The sequence below is a fragment of the Lontra canadensis genome, unplaced genomic scaffold, assembly GCF_010015895.1.
Source record: "Lontra canadensis isolate GAN:19392208 unplaced genomic scaffold, GSC_riverotter_1.0 scaffold44, whole genome shotgun sequence".
In the NCBI taxonomy this organism is placed as follows: domain Eukaryota; kingdom Metazoa; phylum Chordata; class Mammalia; order Carnivora; family Mustelidae; genus Lontra; species Lontra canadensis.
In genome coordinates this window covers 11,473,288-11,489,212 of record NW_022631038.1, presented here as the reverse complement: position 1 = coordinate 11,489,212, position 15,925 = coordinate 11,473,288, and positions in this window count along the sequence as shown.

Genomic DNA, 15,925 nt, shown 5'->3' with positions numbered 1-15,925 from the left:
CATTCAGCAGTGATTTTAGTTCTAACTAACAAAGGCTCACTCCAAGCATTCATTTCTACTTCTGGATGTTTTGTTGGTTAAGCTTTAAATCTTCCATATTGTCCCTTTCTTCCCTAAGAGGTAGATTTCAGACTATGTTGGCTCTGCTGTTAAATTTTACAGCTCGGTGGTAATAAAATATCAAGGAAGCTATTTCATGGCCTTTTAGCAATGTAGATGGATGGATTCAGAACAGAGAAATGTATCTGGTCATGTAACTCTTCTAACATATGCCCTCATTTAATTGATGACAGATCTATTACCTGTACAGTACAGGCCTCAAAATGGATTTTGTGCATCCATCCTAGTTACTTTTTTTTTCCTGTCAATGAAACATTTGAAAAATACCGAAAGGTTAAACCATTGGTGGTCATGGTTAATAAGAAACATTTGAGTAGCAGATGGTGGGATAAACCACAAATGCACAGCTTGAGTAACTTCTTGGGCCCCAGGAGACAGAATAATGGACTCAAGCATAGCTGTGTCTCATTTACTAAAACACATGTTACTTTTCTTGCTTTCAAATAAAAGGAATTCTGGTACCATGACTATCTCAAGAGCAATAAAAGAACACTATAAATACAAAGATGGTACCGTGGTCTTATTCTCACTTACTTTCTGCTTGTTTTGATGATTTTCAGTGACCCTGGACCCCTTATATTGTATTTGTGTTAGACCAGGTAATATGGCTTCCAATGTAGCTTTTGGCAACAAAAGAAATTACTTGGTATTTAAGGTCAGCTACATAGGTTGGTCTGTGTGGCAGCAAACTCTGATAGTTTCTTCACACCATGGAGAAATTAGGTTGCTTTTGGCTATAATAACATGAGAAGTCCAACTCAAATTGCTTTTAAAAAGAAGAAAATGTAATAGTGATTCCTATAAATGGAAGTCCAGAGATAGTTATCTTTCCAGTTGACTAAATTATTGAAGGTTTCAAGCTCCATTTAATCGCATTTCTCTCATCTCAGCCTTCAGTATTCCTGGTCTTAACCTTAGTGTGCCTGGCCTTAATCACAGACCATCAAAAATGGCTGGAGAAATTCCAGGTGGCACATCTGAATGACAGAGACTGTCTCCTTCTGTTAATCTCAATTCTGAGTGAAGACAATACTGCAGACACCCAGCAGAAAACTTCTCACACCTCATAACCCCAGATTAAATCAAATGCTAATCCCAAATTGTGCTCTTAATGTGGGGAACACCACACATCTATTAGCTTAAGCCTGATTTCTGAAAACCAAAGGTAAGATCATGACATTTCTGTACCTGACTTTGAATAATTAAAGCTTACCCTGAATGGATATGGAAACTTCAAATACACTATGCCCTCATCCCTGCCTTAAAAAAAATGGGGATTTCTAATGTGAGTAAACAATAAACAGTCATTAGGATATAGAGTTTTCACTGGGAGCAGAGAAAAATAAAGCTCCCTCCACTGTTATGCTCTATTTGGTTTTGTCTATTTTTTACTCCATCTGGTAGTGTAATAAACTCAGTTTCTCTATTTGGAAAGTTTCTTGGCACTGAAAGGTCTAGAAAAGGCTGGAGGTTCTAACAGCAGACACATAAATTTGACATCTTTAGTTAGACCCAGGAAATAAAAGCCTCTCTTTACTTGTTTTTTCTAACAGACATGGTAGTAAGAGCTACAGGAAGAGAAACAGACTATACCTTAAAATATAGCTGGAAAGAGAGAGAGAAAGAAAGAAAGAAAGAAAGAAAGAAAGAAAGAAAGAAAGAAAGAAAGAAAGAGAAAGAAAGGAAGAAAGAAAGAAAGAAATCTTAAGAATTTGGTAAAGTGGAAGGTGGGGAATGTAGGATCATAGCCTCATTGCTTTGTTTCCTAAAGCCTTTAACCTATCTGGGTTAGTATATATAATTTAGGTTTCAAATCCTACCTGTGTATACAAAATTTGAAATCTTATTTATATACATCTACCTTAAATTATAAAATACCATTTTAGGTTATAAAATGATATATTATTTTGATAATAATGATAAGTATTATTTACCCGCATATGTAGCAGCCTTTATTTATTTTTTGTTTGTTTTTAATGTTAAGATGTAATCTACTCAATCATTATATAATTCTGAGCATAGTCATGGATGACACAATTTTGCTAGCTTTTCTAAAACAGAAGAGATGAGTAGCAAAATCTAGTCATTCTTTCACTAGGAATTGATGAGTTTAACTATTTTGAACATTCTCAGTATCAAGGATAAATGAGTCAGAACGGAGTGTAGTATTGCATCTTTCACTTAAATGGAAGTTAAGTACCAATGTCTGAAAACAAAGTTCAGTAAACATTGGAGGAATTGACAAAAGATAAAGAAAGATAAATAGAATAGGAACAATAGATTATATCCTTATTTCCTTATTTGAAAATAGTCCATGTAGTCATTTCCAGCTCTAACATGCTATGAACCAATGATTGCAATACCTACTAAATAACATGCGATCTACTATGAACTGAAACAAAGTGGGTCTACCAAGTTTCCTTGAACCCTTTTGTGTGTAAATTTCTTTTCTTGCTCTTGATATTGTTCTAGATCTTATCCAACATTATGACTCTTTTTAAAGCTTTCTTTAGAAAGAATCTCTTAAGTTGTGACAATTAATGAGTGCCAAGATATAACTGATTTTACTAACACTACTTCCTTAATCAGGGCTTATCTTTTAAAGGAACAAGAAGAGATTCTTTTTTTTTTTTTAAAGATTTTATTTATTTATTTGACAAAGATCACAAGTAGGCAGAGAGGCAGGCAGAGAGAGAGAGGACAGAAAGCAGACTTCCTGCTGAGCAGGCGCCCGCAAGAAGAGATTCTAAATCAGTGTTGTCTAAGGAAATATGACATAACCCATAAATGAAAGCCACAGACATAATTTTAAATTTTCTGGTAGACACATTGAAAAAAAGGGGGAAATTAAAAAAAAAGAAAGAAAAGTGAGATTAGCATTAATAATATTTTATTTAGGGGCACCTGGGTGGCTCAGTGGGTTAAGCCTCTGCCTTTGGCTCAGGTCATGATCTCAGGGTCCTGGGATCGAGCCCCGCATCGGGCTCTGTGCTCAGCATGGAGCCTGCTTCCTCCTCTCTCTCTGCCTGCCTTTCTGCCTACTTGTGATCTCTGTCTGTCAAATAAATAAATAAAATTAAAATAAACAGGATCTGTGGCAATATGCAGACCTTGAAAAAAAATAATATTTTATTTAAAACAATATACCTCTAAAATTATAATTAAAATAGAAAAAATTACTAATAGGATATTTAACATTCATTTTTTTGTTCAATGCCTTCAAAATCCAATATGTATTTACACTTAGAGCAAATCTGAGTTCAGCTGCATGTCAAGTACTGATTTCAAGTGCTACATGTATTTGGTGGCTACATAATTAAATAATGCTACTCTAATGAATGAAATCTGTACGAACTTACAGCATCATTGAAAAATACAGAATACATCAGGATGAAGATAGCACAGGGAAGAAAGGCAACTGTCTCAGGTTGGGCAGCCATAACAAAGCACCCTAATAGATAGGAAAGCTTAAACAACAGATATTTGTTTCTCACAGTTCTAGAGGCTGGGAATTCAAGATCAAAGTGTCATAATAAACAGTTTTTGATGAGATTCCCTTCCTGGCTTGTAGATAGTCATCTTTTAGTTATGTCCCCACATAGGAGACAGATAAGGGAAAAGAAAGACTGAGAAACAGAGAAAAAGAGAACAAGCTATTTGTATCTCTTAGGGACAAACGTCTCATCCTACAGACCCCACACTTAATGACTTCATCTAACGCTAATCACACCCCAAAGATCTCATCTCCAAAAACTATCATGTTGGGGGCTAATTCTCTAACATACGAATCTGGAGGTGGAGGGGTCACACCCACATTCCATAAAACTCCATAAAACTGTTACTGTGGTTCTAGACTGTTATAATTATTATCCTGACATATTATTTTAGGGTGATTATGACTCTATGTATGGTTTTCTCTTGGATTTTAGAAAACATTTCTCTTTGAGTTATTGTAGATTTTTTATAAGTCTTTTTATACATATCTGCAACTGCAGACTCTAAAAGAAAAGAAGTAGAAACATATGCTGTCTTAAAAAAGTGTTAATGAGAAATTAAATGGAAATCGTTTTACCTGGGAAATGACACTATCCTCATTAGTCCACTTATCTTCTTTAAAGTTTTTAAAGTAGGAACAGAGAAATTATCTTAATGAGGAAATATTTTAATTAAGGAGAAATAGATCATTTGGGGGAAATTAGCTGACTTGTTTTTGATTTAACTTTTCAAGCACAGGTTTTTTCATTGTTGTTGTTTTGTTTTGTTTTGTTTTTGTGTTTTAGCTCCTGAGCTCCCATATCTACTTGCAATTTTCTTTCTGTGATTCACAAAAGAGATTGAGATAAAACTGGTTAACAATTGAATTTTGTTTCATGTTATGTTCCCCACATATTGATCTAGAACTCTAAACTCATTCACAAGTATTTAGAATGCTTGATTCAGAGCTGAATTTGTTCTACTTTACAGGTAATGAAGAATATATAATCTGATAGCATGAGTTGTAAAACAATTATAAATGATTGAAAAAAATAACTTAATATATACTCCTATTACTCTGTAAACAGCTATACAGTTTTTATTGTTATATTTTAATTGGAGAAACCAAGGAAAGAGTGTTTGTTTAAAGTCATACAAATCATTTGTAGTGTATCCGGGCTTAGGTTTCTTGGTTTCCACTGCAACTCTTGTTCACTGGGTATTACCAAATATCCAGATCATTGAAATCTAATTATTTGCCAGTGCTGGCATTTTGCTGTTAAATCACATCTTCAGGCTTGGTGACAGGGGTAGGGGAATGAGCTCTAATAGAGGACCCTCAGATTTTCTACCACTCCATCTGTAATCAGCACCCACTGAGACCCCACCATGTAACAAGTGAAAGGGCTTCTACCTTTGCCTCATAAAATCTGAAAAAACTTCAGTGCCATTGAATGAGAGCAATTTTCCTTTTAATAAATGGTTAATATGCAGCTGAGTTACTAAATGGCCATTTTTCTTAGCATGCATATTTTGAAGAGGAAAAAATGTGAAAAGAAGGAGGAAAAGGTGGAAGAAAGAGGGTAGGGAAAGGGATCAGGATAATTTGAGATCTCATGATCTACAGAAAATTGTAGGAAAATCTCCCAGTTGCCAGTTTCAAAAGTCTGATAATTTGGGGGCATTCAGGAAGTGCCATGTGTTACATCAAAGAGGATGTTGATTGGTGAACTAATCTAGCAGATTATTGCTCTCTAGTCTTCTTTATTGAAAGTTAAAATGTTCAAAAACAGTCAAAATGATAATGTTCCTGATCTGATATTATCAAGTTACCAAGTTATCCATCTCCAGAAGGCATTTAGTAATTTTCCAAATTACTAAATTAAATCCTTTAAATGCTTTAATAAAACAAACAAATCCAAAATATAACAATTTTAATTCTCAAGTAGCTTTACTGTGTATTTATCATTTTCACATTTATCATTTAAGAAGTGAAAAAAGTAAGAATCAAAACTTGTTGCTTGGTGGTGTTAATAGATTTATCTTTAAAATAATTTTCAATCATTTTGTTAATTCAAAAAGAATAAGTTGTTTTAAAAAAAGATGGATGATACATTAAGTTGAGGATTCCATTTAATCCAATGCCAGGGGAAATATTTTGAATGTTTCATCCTCTTAAAAAGCACTGGGATATGTGATTTGAATTGAGTGTCTACAAAAATATGCATTTTTCTACCATTTCTATTTTAACAAATCAGTAGAAATTGTGGAGGTGGTGTAGCTTTTTTTGGAACTTCCTTGGTCTCTGGTGTAGCAGATCAAAGGCAACTAAATAAAGTCAGGTTGTAAAAATGAAATTAAAAACTGCATTAATAGTTTTAGTTATTAAAGTAAGTCCAGAGAATAAAGTTCTCTACTTGTTAAAATTAGTGTAGGCCTAGGAAAGTTAGAGGCCTAATTAATACATTTTTCCCTGTATACTTATATCAAATGTATGAGTTCACATTATTGAGTACTTGCTATATATACTAGATACTTTCCTTGTATTTTCTCATTTAATCTCTTCAAATAATTTAGCACTGATTAATTAATTTAGTTCTGATATTACACAAATTTTACGGATAGGAAACTGAAACTAAAAAAGAAAAAGCAAGTATCTCAAGGTCACAGAGTTAATATCTGTTAATCTGACTCAAATGGGTATAATTCCAGAGTTTAAACTCTTAAAAATCTTGCAAAATTTTCTCTTTACTTCTTCTAAATCTTAATCATGATTCTCTGAAAAAAAAACTATGCTGCTTATAACCAGACAAATGCACATTAGGATAAAGGTGAATTTAACCCATCCAGCACAAGTGATAAAGCAACTTAATTTGAAATTTTGAAATGAATTACGAATGTGCCATACCCTATGATATATTAGGGGTACATTTTTTTTTCTCTCATTCAAATAACAAACACTAAAATAATGGTAAAATGAGTTCTAATCAGACTTATCTAGATAAACTATACCTTGGCCTTTCTGAAGGTCGAGATATAATTCATATTAGAATCCCAGTCATTATTATAAGTAATATGACATATTCAAAATATTAAACTGATTTGGGATCAGCAGCATTACAGATACAAATCTGATGCCTTTCCATAGGATGTCTTGGCTACCTTTGACTGCATGGCTAGATCTTTCCAAGTCTTTCTGTCCTCTCTCTATTACTTCTCTGGTAGCAATAACAACAAATATACTTCTTTGGAATGACACCTTGTAATTTTGCTTTTGAAGAACTGACAACTGCCAAATGAAGACATATTTTAGTGAAAAAGTATCCAGGTTTTCAAAGCAAGTAAAATAGAATTTAAAGTGTCTTATTTGTAAGGTTCTAACATTCTTGTGAGTGAAAGAAAATACCAAGGGGGGGCTACCCTTTTTTCTCTAAACCAGCTTATTTGTTGAACTAATCTCTTCATGTACATGAAGAAGGAGTCATTGTGTGCAGGCTGAATGAGGCAGTAACACAGAAAGATAAAACCAAAGTCTTTTATTTTTCAAGAAGATGATGGACCTACCATTTCTGAAAATTTTCTCTCAATTAAGTAGAAAAATACAACAACTGATATTTTTTCAGTGTATCTTCAAGCAGAAAAAATGATCCAGTTTCTGTGTCAGTGCTGAGATTATAAAAATGAATATGGCATAGTCTAAATTTTGGTATAGCTTCATCTTTGAACAAAACGACTGCTTGCTGAACCATATCTCATGCGTTGCACATCTGTGTATGTGCAGTTAGTCAAGGGCTTGCAAAGTCCAAATTATGCCCAAATAACTTCTCTAAGGTCATTTTTACCACTGAAAATTTCACCACTGACACCTTTTGAATATGGTCACCATTTCTAAGATGCTACCTTTTCTAGCAAGGATTTAAGCAGCATATCTATGGTTCTCCTCCAGGAAAGAAAGAAGACAAGAGAACTGGTCTAATACTATGAGGAAAATAAAAATGATAGGATTCCTGAAAGAAAAATGCAATGTATTTTGCTCATAGGAAGGTCATGATCTAAGCAATGTTTTTAGCAGAATATACTTCATTCTTTTTGTTTCAGCTTTATTGAGGTATAATTATCATATAAAATTATAAGATCTTTAAAGTGTGCATCATGGTGATCTGATATTCACATTGTGAAAGGGTTCTCTCCTTTCTAGTTAACACATTCATCTCCACAGGGTTTTTTTGTTTTTCTTTTTTCCCCCTTGGTGAGAACATCTATTATACTCCTAGTAAAATTCAATTATATAATACAGCACTATCATGCTTTACCTTAGATTGTTAGACCCTATTCATCTTATAGCTGAAAATTTGTACTCTTTTTATTAACCTTCCCTAATTCTCCCATCTCCCAGCCACCAGAAACCACTTTTTTTATTTTTTCTGAGTTTAAACATTTTTTTTAACATTTAAGTGTTACTATCTGAAAGAGTCACTTAACTTAGCATAATGTCCTCAAAGTCTATCCATTTTGTTGAAAATGGCAGAATTTCCTTCTTTTTCTCATGGCTGAAAACTATCTCATTGTCTATGTACCACATCATCTTTATCCATTCATTCCTTAAGTAGTTTCCATATCTTGACTATTGTAAATAATATTGAAGTGAACATGACAATGCAGATATCTCTTTGATATCCTGTTTTATTTTATTTATTTATTTATTTTTTTAAAGATTTTATTTATTTATTTGTTAGAGAGATCACAAGCAGGCAGAGAGGCAGGCAGAGAGAGAGGAGGAAGCAGGCTCCCTGCTGAGCAGAGAGCCCGATGCGGGGCTCGATCCCAGGACTCCGAGATCATGACCTGAGCCGAAGGCAGCGGCTTAACCCACTGAGCCACCCAGGCGCCCCTGATATCCTGTTTTAATTTACTTTGGATATACCTGTTTCTTTAGAATACTTATGGTAAGCAAGTTATTAATCTATGGTTTCTAGGGCCTGACTCCCAGGAAAATATCCTATCAGCCATATAATTATATGAATACAAAATGAAGATGCTAAATGAACTAGATGACACCTTTTTGTGTGTAAGTGAGGTGATCACACTACCAACTGGAAACTGCGTTTGTTATCTTGGGCCAAGACACGTCATATATGCAAAAAAAAAAGGACCTGGGGACTTCCACTAGCAATGCCTGGGTCTGGAAAAGATCTTCGATCATGGTCAAAACTGGGTTGACAATTTGACCCTCACATTCTTGAGAGTATGAGATATAGATCATTCAACAGAATAATGTACTGAAACATGTATATGTGATATTTTTCTCCATATAGTTTTAGGTTTTCTGCCCACCCTCAAACCATCTCACATATCAGTTGCTGTCCAGATATTTTATGAAATTCCTTCACTTACACATTTTGATGAGACATAAAGCAGAAGCATACTAAATAAACATTTATTTCTCAAGAAATTATTTTACTTATCCTAAAGAAAAATTAACTGTCTTTAGGAAGCAAAAAGTTGGGGCAACTGGGTGGCTTGCTCAGTTAAGCATCTGCCTTCAGCTCAGGTTGTGATCCCTGGGTCCTGGGATCTAGTCCTGCTCAGCAAGGAGTCTGCTTCTCCCTCTTCTTCTGCCCCTCCCCCCAGCTCATACTGTCTCCCTCTTTTTCTCTCTCTCAAATAAATAAATAAAAATCTTTTAAAAAAAGAACGCAAAAGTTTACCATGTGCTGTAGAATGAGGGGAAATTGTGGCTTTCAAGAAGGATGGAAACTATGGTGTTATGGAACAGTTTTGGTGAAGGGGCCATGATTATAGGTAAGCTGGCCTTTAGGCATAACGTTCCTAGCTTTAGCAAAAAGCACAACAAAAACAAAACCCTCTAGTATTTGACTGGTAAGCCAGGAAAAAGACTGCTGGTAGATTTAAAGGGATTGTTGCAAGTTTGTTTGTTTTTTTAATTTAATTTAATTTTTTTCAGTGTTCCAAGATTCATTGTTTATGCACCACACCCAGTGCTGCATGCAATACGTGTCCTCCTTAATATCTACCACCAGGCTCACCTAACCCCCACCTCCATCCCCTCCAAAACCCTCAGTTTGTTTCTCAGAGTCCATAGTGTCTCATGGTTTGTCTCCCCTTCCAATTTCCCCCAATTCACTTTTCCTTTCCTTCTCCTAATGTCCTCCATGTATCCCTTATGCTCCACAAGTAAGTGAAACCATATGATAATTGACTTTCTCTGCTTGACTTATTTCGCTCAGCATAATATCCTCCAGTCCTGTCCATGTTTGTACAAAAGTTAGGTATCCATCCCTCTGACAGAAGCATAATATTCCACTGTATATATGGACCATATCTTCTTCATCTATTCATCTCTTGAAAGGCATGTTGGCTCTTTCCACAGTTTGGTGATTGAGGCCATTGCTGCTATGAACATTGGGGTACATAAGGCCCTTCTTGTCACTACATCAGTATCTTTGGGGTAAATACCCAGTAGTGCATTTGCAGGGTCATTGGATAGCTTTATTTTTATTTCTTAAGGAATCTTCACAGTTTTCCAAAATGGCTGCACCAACTTGCATTTCCACCAACAGTGTAAGAAGGTTCCTCTTTCTTCACATCCTCTCCAACACATGTTGTTTACTGTCTTGTTAATTTTGGCCACTCAAACTGGTGTAAAGTGGTATCTCAATGTGGTTTTGATATGAATCTCCCTGGTGGCTAACGATGATGAACATTTTTTCACATGTCTGTTAGCCATTTGTATATCTTCTTTGGAGAAGTGTCTGTTCATGTCTTCTGCCCATTTTTTGGCAAGTTTTAAAATAAAGCTATTAAACACTAGTGATCAGAAGTTCTTCCCAAGTTCTCTTTGTGTTACCTAATTATCCCAGATAATGGTGAAACTTTGATTGTGGATGAGAGTCCCAGTCATGACTGGGATGGAATTTCTCATCAACCTGGAAAAAAGTGGCTTCAATACACCTATAAATGACAATAAAGAAAATGTGTTTTTCTACCTGAATTCTTTCATTTTCTAAAGATTTTTTTTTTTTTACTTCTTTTAGAGAAAGCATGAACATGTTGGTAAGGAGGCACAGAGAAAGAGGGAGAGAAGAGACTCTCAAGTAGACTCCGCACTGACCATGGAGACCTATGTAGGGCTTGGTCCCAGGACCCTGAGATCATGACCCTGATATTGTGACCCCAAGAGCATGACCTGAGAGAAATCAAGAGTCCAATGCTTAATTGACTGAGCCACCTAAGTGTCCTCTACCCAGATTCTTAAACTGGGACATACCTGAACCCACAAGCTATTTACTACTGAGTAAGAAATAATTAAAAAGAAGATATAGAGGTAATAAGCAAGAGGGTAGATATATATTACTTTTTTAAACATCAAAAAGAATAAGAGAGATGGAAAGATATCAACATATACCATATACCAGATATCAGCAATATAATGATTTTTAATATTTGTTCTATGGCATCCTATGATTCTATGGAGGCTTTGAGGTGTTGTGGGTATTGGGGTATAAGTGGAAAAGGCACTGAATTTTCTGTCCTGACTTTAATCTGAATATATTAAAATTCCTTCAAAGGCAGCAAAGGCATGCCAAGTCCTTCTCATATTTAGTCCCTCACACTTCTTTTTCTGTGATCAGTCAAAGAAAGCTCTCTGCTTTTAAGGATTCAGGGGATTAGGTCAGACCAACCCTGAAAATTTTCCTCACTGGAAGTCAGCTATACTGTATGTTACAACTGAATCACCAGAGTGATAGCTCATAATAGTCACAGTATTGAGGATTAAGTTGGAATTTTCAGATGGGGCATGCTTTTCAGAATCCTCCCTTCCACAGATGACATGGTTGGTTAAAATGGCCCAATTTTTTGAACCCTTACCTGCTCAAAGTTGTGACCATGGACAAAATTCCACAGTTCTAGGGGTACATTTTTTGAGTTCTCTAGGCATTTTTAACTAAGGATGGGAAGAAGATAAAAATGCAAATATACTATCTAAGAATGTCCTGATAAGTTATCTTGTCTAATAGCGGAACAGATTAAATTTCAATATAATAAACTTGTTATTGAAAAACATATTTGACTATAAAAAATCATCGTTTAGTATGGATATTGATGTTAAGTCTTTGCTGTGAGCAGAAAGACCACTGAGTGGTCTTTAAGTTTCCTTCTGATTCTGATATTCTGATAAGTCAGTGACTTTGAGAATTATTCACTGCACAGCATCCTAAATGTGAATTTTCATAGTTTTAGTATTAACCTTGAATCGGTTAAAACTGAATTTAAAAAATGGGAATTTTAAGAGGAAAAACACATAGACACTATCTAAATTTATCACATTTTACATATATGAAGATTAAAGCTCAAAGGAAGCGAATAACTTCACCAGTTTCCTCAATAATGAATTCTGAACTCTAATCTAGATATTATGCTTCTATTCATATAAGATTTTAAATATATTTGGCTTTTTCTTGGCCACATTAGAACCATACTGAAAAATGTCAAGATGAATAATGCCTAATTTGGACAGTGGATTTTTTCATTCTCCTTGCATTTTTTACAACTGAAAACTTACTGGAAAAAAAACCAAAAAACAAAACAAAACAAAAAAAACCTTGATGAGATTAGCAGATTCACCTCTATTCTGAGTGTACAGAGATTCAACAAGGACAAGGTGGACTTGAATTGAGAGGTTAATAAGAGAATTTGTCACTAAATGTATATAAAAAATTAATTAAAAGAAGACATATTGGCTTTTACTAAAATATTTCTGGAAGGAAGCTGAAATTCTATGCAATGACCTACGATTTTGTAATTGAAAATGATGGAACTGTTTAAGAAAAGAGATGATGCAAGCAGAAGGCATGGAGTAGTAGTAGTTAGAATGTTCAGCAAGGTGAACTTGGGGGGAAATGTTTCATTGATATTCTTTCCAATATGTCACAAAGGCAAATGGGCAGTGATCCCAGGATAGTAGATATTAAAAGAAAACAAACCTTATGGCATAAAACATTAACCGTCTGGCACATATTGATGGATATTAACTTAGTTAAACAAGCATTTATGAGAGGGTAATATGTATACATCCTCAAATTTGGTACTGGTTAATTAAATAAAAAACACCACCACTAAAAAACAAAGAACTTTTGATTACTAAAAAAGGGGGTAAGTTCACAGGTAACTAGAAAACATTATAGTCATAATAAATTATGTAATGTAATTATAAATAAAGTATTATGGAATCACAAATGAAAGAGTTAAAAAACCAGCCCAGTAAAGTCATAAAAGGACTCCCAAATACAGGAAATTTGAGCTATTTTTTAAAAAATTTTTTAAAGATTTATTTATTTATTTCAGAGAGAGAGAGAGAAAGAAAGCCCAAGCAGGAGGGGCAGAGAGAGAGAGAGAGAATCTCAAGCAGACTCCATACTGAGATCATGACCTTAGCTGAATCCAAGAGTTGGTCACTCAACCAGCTGTGCCACTCAGGTGCCCCTGACCTTTTAACAAGATTTCAATAGACTGAAATAAGTGGAATGAAATACTAGTTAGCTAGAATAAAATGGAATTCCATGAGGAAAACCATGGAGCTATTCCCAGTGCATGCTCAGGTCAGAGGAAGAAATGCTAAGAGGAAATAAACAGTAAAGTATTTTAAATTTGGAGTAGAAAGGGTCTAGATCATTAAATAGATTGAATCTTCTTCATTACTCAAGGGGAAATCTGACTTTTTGACATAAGAGATACAGAATATATTATTTCTTAAAATAATTTTAGTGGAATTTTGAAGGACAGGAATATGAAGGACATTGATGAATTAGAGACCTGTTGTGGCCCGACTCTACAAGTTCAGACAATGTATAATAAGGAATTCACAACAAATGATAATTGACAGTATGAAAAGAGGCCAAAAGATTGAAACTATCTCACTTCTTTTTTCTGATTCTATATTACCTTTTTACTTTCTTGAGTTCATTTTTTATTTTGAATTAACCTGATTAGAAAAAAAGGTATAACCAATGCAAATAAATAGCTCTACACGTTAGAATGGTGGTATCACCTTTGATGTTTTCTGTCTTTTCTCACTGGATTGTGTTTTAGCTGCAATTATAGGAGACCATTTTCTAAAGATTTAAAAACTTGTAGTAAAAGACAGCCAAGGTTCTGTCAACAGGTAGTTAAGAAAACATATTCCTTTCTTTATTTGGAATTCAAATTATAATATAGCCTTTAACTAAGCAACTGATATGCTCTGTGGATTTTACCTATAATGATTCATATGCACATACTACGTATAGGCCTTCAAATAATAATTCTTCCTCAAAATACAATAATGCTGTAGATTAATATAATGAAGTTTTTAATCTTTCATCTTTGTTGACATGTTTCCAAAAAATGCTCTTTTTAATTAAGGCTCAGACATGATGTCTGAGTAATATTCTATTGTATATATATATACCACATCTTCTTTATCTATTCATCTGTCTATGGATATCTGGGCCCTTTCCATATTTTGGCTCTTGAAGACATTGCCTAGAGGAGAACGCAGGCAGCAACCTCTGTGACCTCAGTCACAGCAAGTTCTTGCTGGATATGTCTTCAAATGCAAGGGAAACAAGTGCAAAAATAAACTACTGGGACTTCCATTAGGATAAAAAGCTTTTTCACAGCAAAAGAAACAGTTAATAAAACTAAAAGGTGACCTATGGAATGGGAGGAGATATTTACAAATAACTTATCAGATAAAGGGTTAGTATCCAAAGTCTATAAAGAACTTCTCAAACTCAACACCCAAAAACCAAAAAATCCAGTCAAGAAATGGGCAGAAGTCATTATTTTATATTCTTGTGCTTTTACTGAACATAATAAGGGTACAATATATTTAGCATGGGTTCTCAATTGTGTTTTTTGGAAAAGTAATGAGAAATATTTTTTTACGTCAGTCATATGCCTTTAACAACATTCATTTGTTTTAGAATATTTTTTCATTTTTATTAACTTTAACTTCATCTACTGCTACCTCCAGACATAAGTGCTTTTATCTTCACAAGCCTAACTCTTCATGTAAATTGGCACAATAATGACAACACAATAGGATTCAGGTATTTCACTAAATGATTGATACGGTCTTATTAACTTGTCATAAGTATGCAGATAAATAGGTACTATTTCATCATTTAGTAGATGAGAAAATTGGTTCAAAGTGACTAGAAAATCTATTAAAAGTCTCTGGTAAGGGTGCCTGGGTGGCTCAGTTGGTTAAGCGGCTGCCTTCAGCTCAGGTCATGATCCCAGGGTCCTGGAATTGAGACCCGCATTGGGCACCCTGCTCAGTGGACAGCCTGCTTCTCCCTCTCCCTTTGCCTGAAGTTCTGCCTGCTTGTGCTCTCTCTCTATCTCTCTGTCAAATAAATAAATAAATCTTTTTAAAAAAGTCTTTGTTAATAAGCTGAAGTATCATGATTCAAATCCAAATCTACCTTCTAATTATGTCCTTAGTATTCAGATTATCATCTTCTTTTCCAATAGACCCCATTTTGTTTGGGGTTAGAAAAGTGTACATTTACAAATATTTTCCAAGTACTCACTTGTAGCAGTCAATTGCCCTTTGACCAAGTGACAGATAATTAAATATAATGAAAGTCTACTCTTTAAATCAAATTTGTATGATTTCTGGAAAAGCTATCCTTTTCTTGTTTAAAAAGTAAAAACAGACAGTTCAGACATCTTCCCACTTCTCAATTGTGATTGCCTGACACAGCAACTGTATGGAATGAAGACACAGCCCCAAGCTAAAGATGGCAGAAAGGAAAGAAGACAGAATCCCTTGTGACATAGTGGAATGAGTCCATGCATTCCTGCCTCTGAATTTCTTCCTATGTGAGAAATATATTATCTCTGTTCCAATGAGCATTGTATTCAGGTTCATATTAAATGCAGCCAAAAGTCATAGAGATGGTTGGACATAACATTAAATAGGAAGACAGACATTATGAACAGCAGACTTAAAATGAGTTAGTTAACTTTAATTGAATAATTCTTAGTTTTGAGTGTTTGAGCAAACAAAGTTATCAAGGAAACACATTTGGTTATGTAAAAATAAGAAAATACAGAACATTGTAAACAACAATAGGAATAGCTTAACATTCAGAGAATGTATTCTCTGGGAAAAATGACACTAAGTACTTCTTTTGCATCACCTTTAATCCTCAGCACAATAAAGACTTCACATTAATTAAATAGTAAAGAAAGTACAAATGATAACACACACATACACACACACACACATAGGCTCAGTGCATATAGAAATATAAACACACAT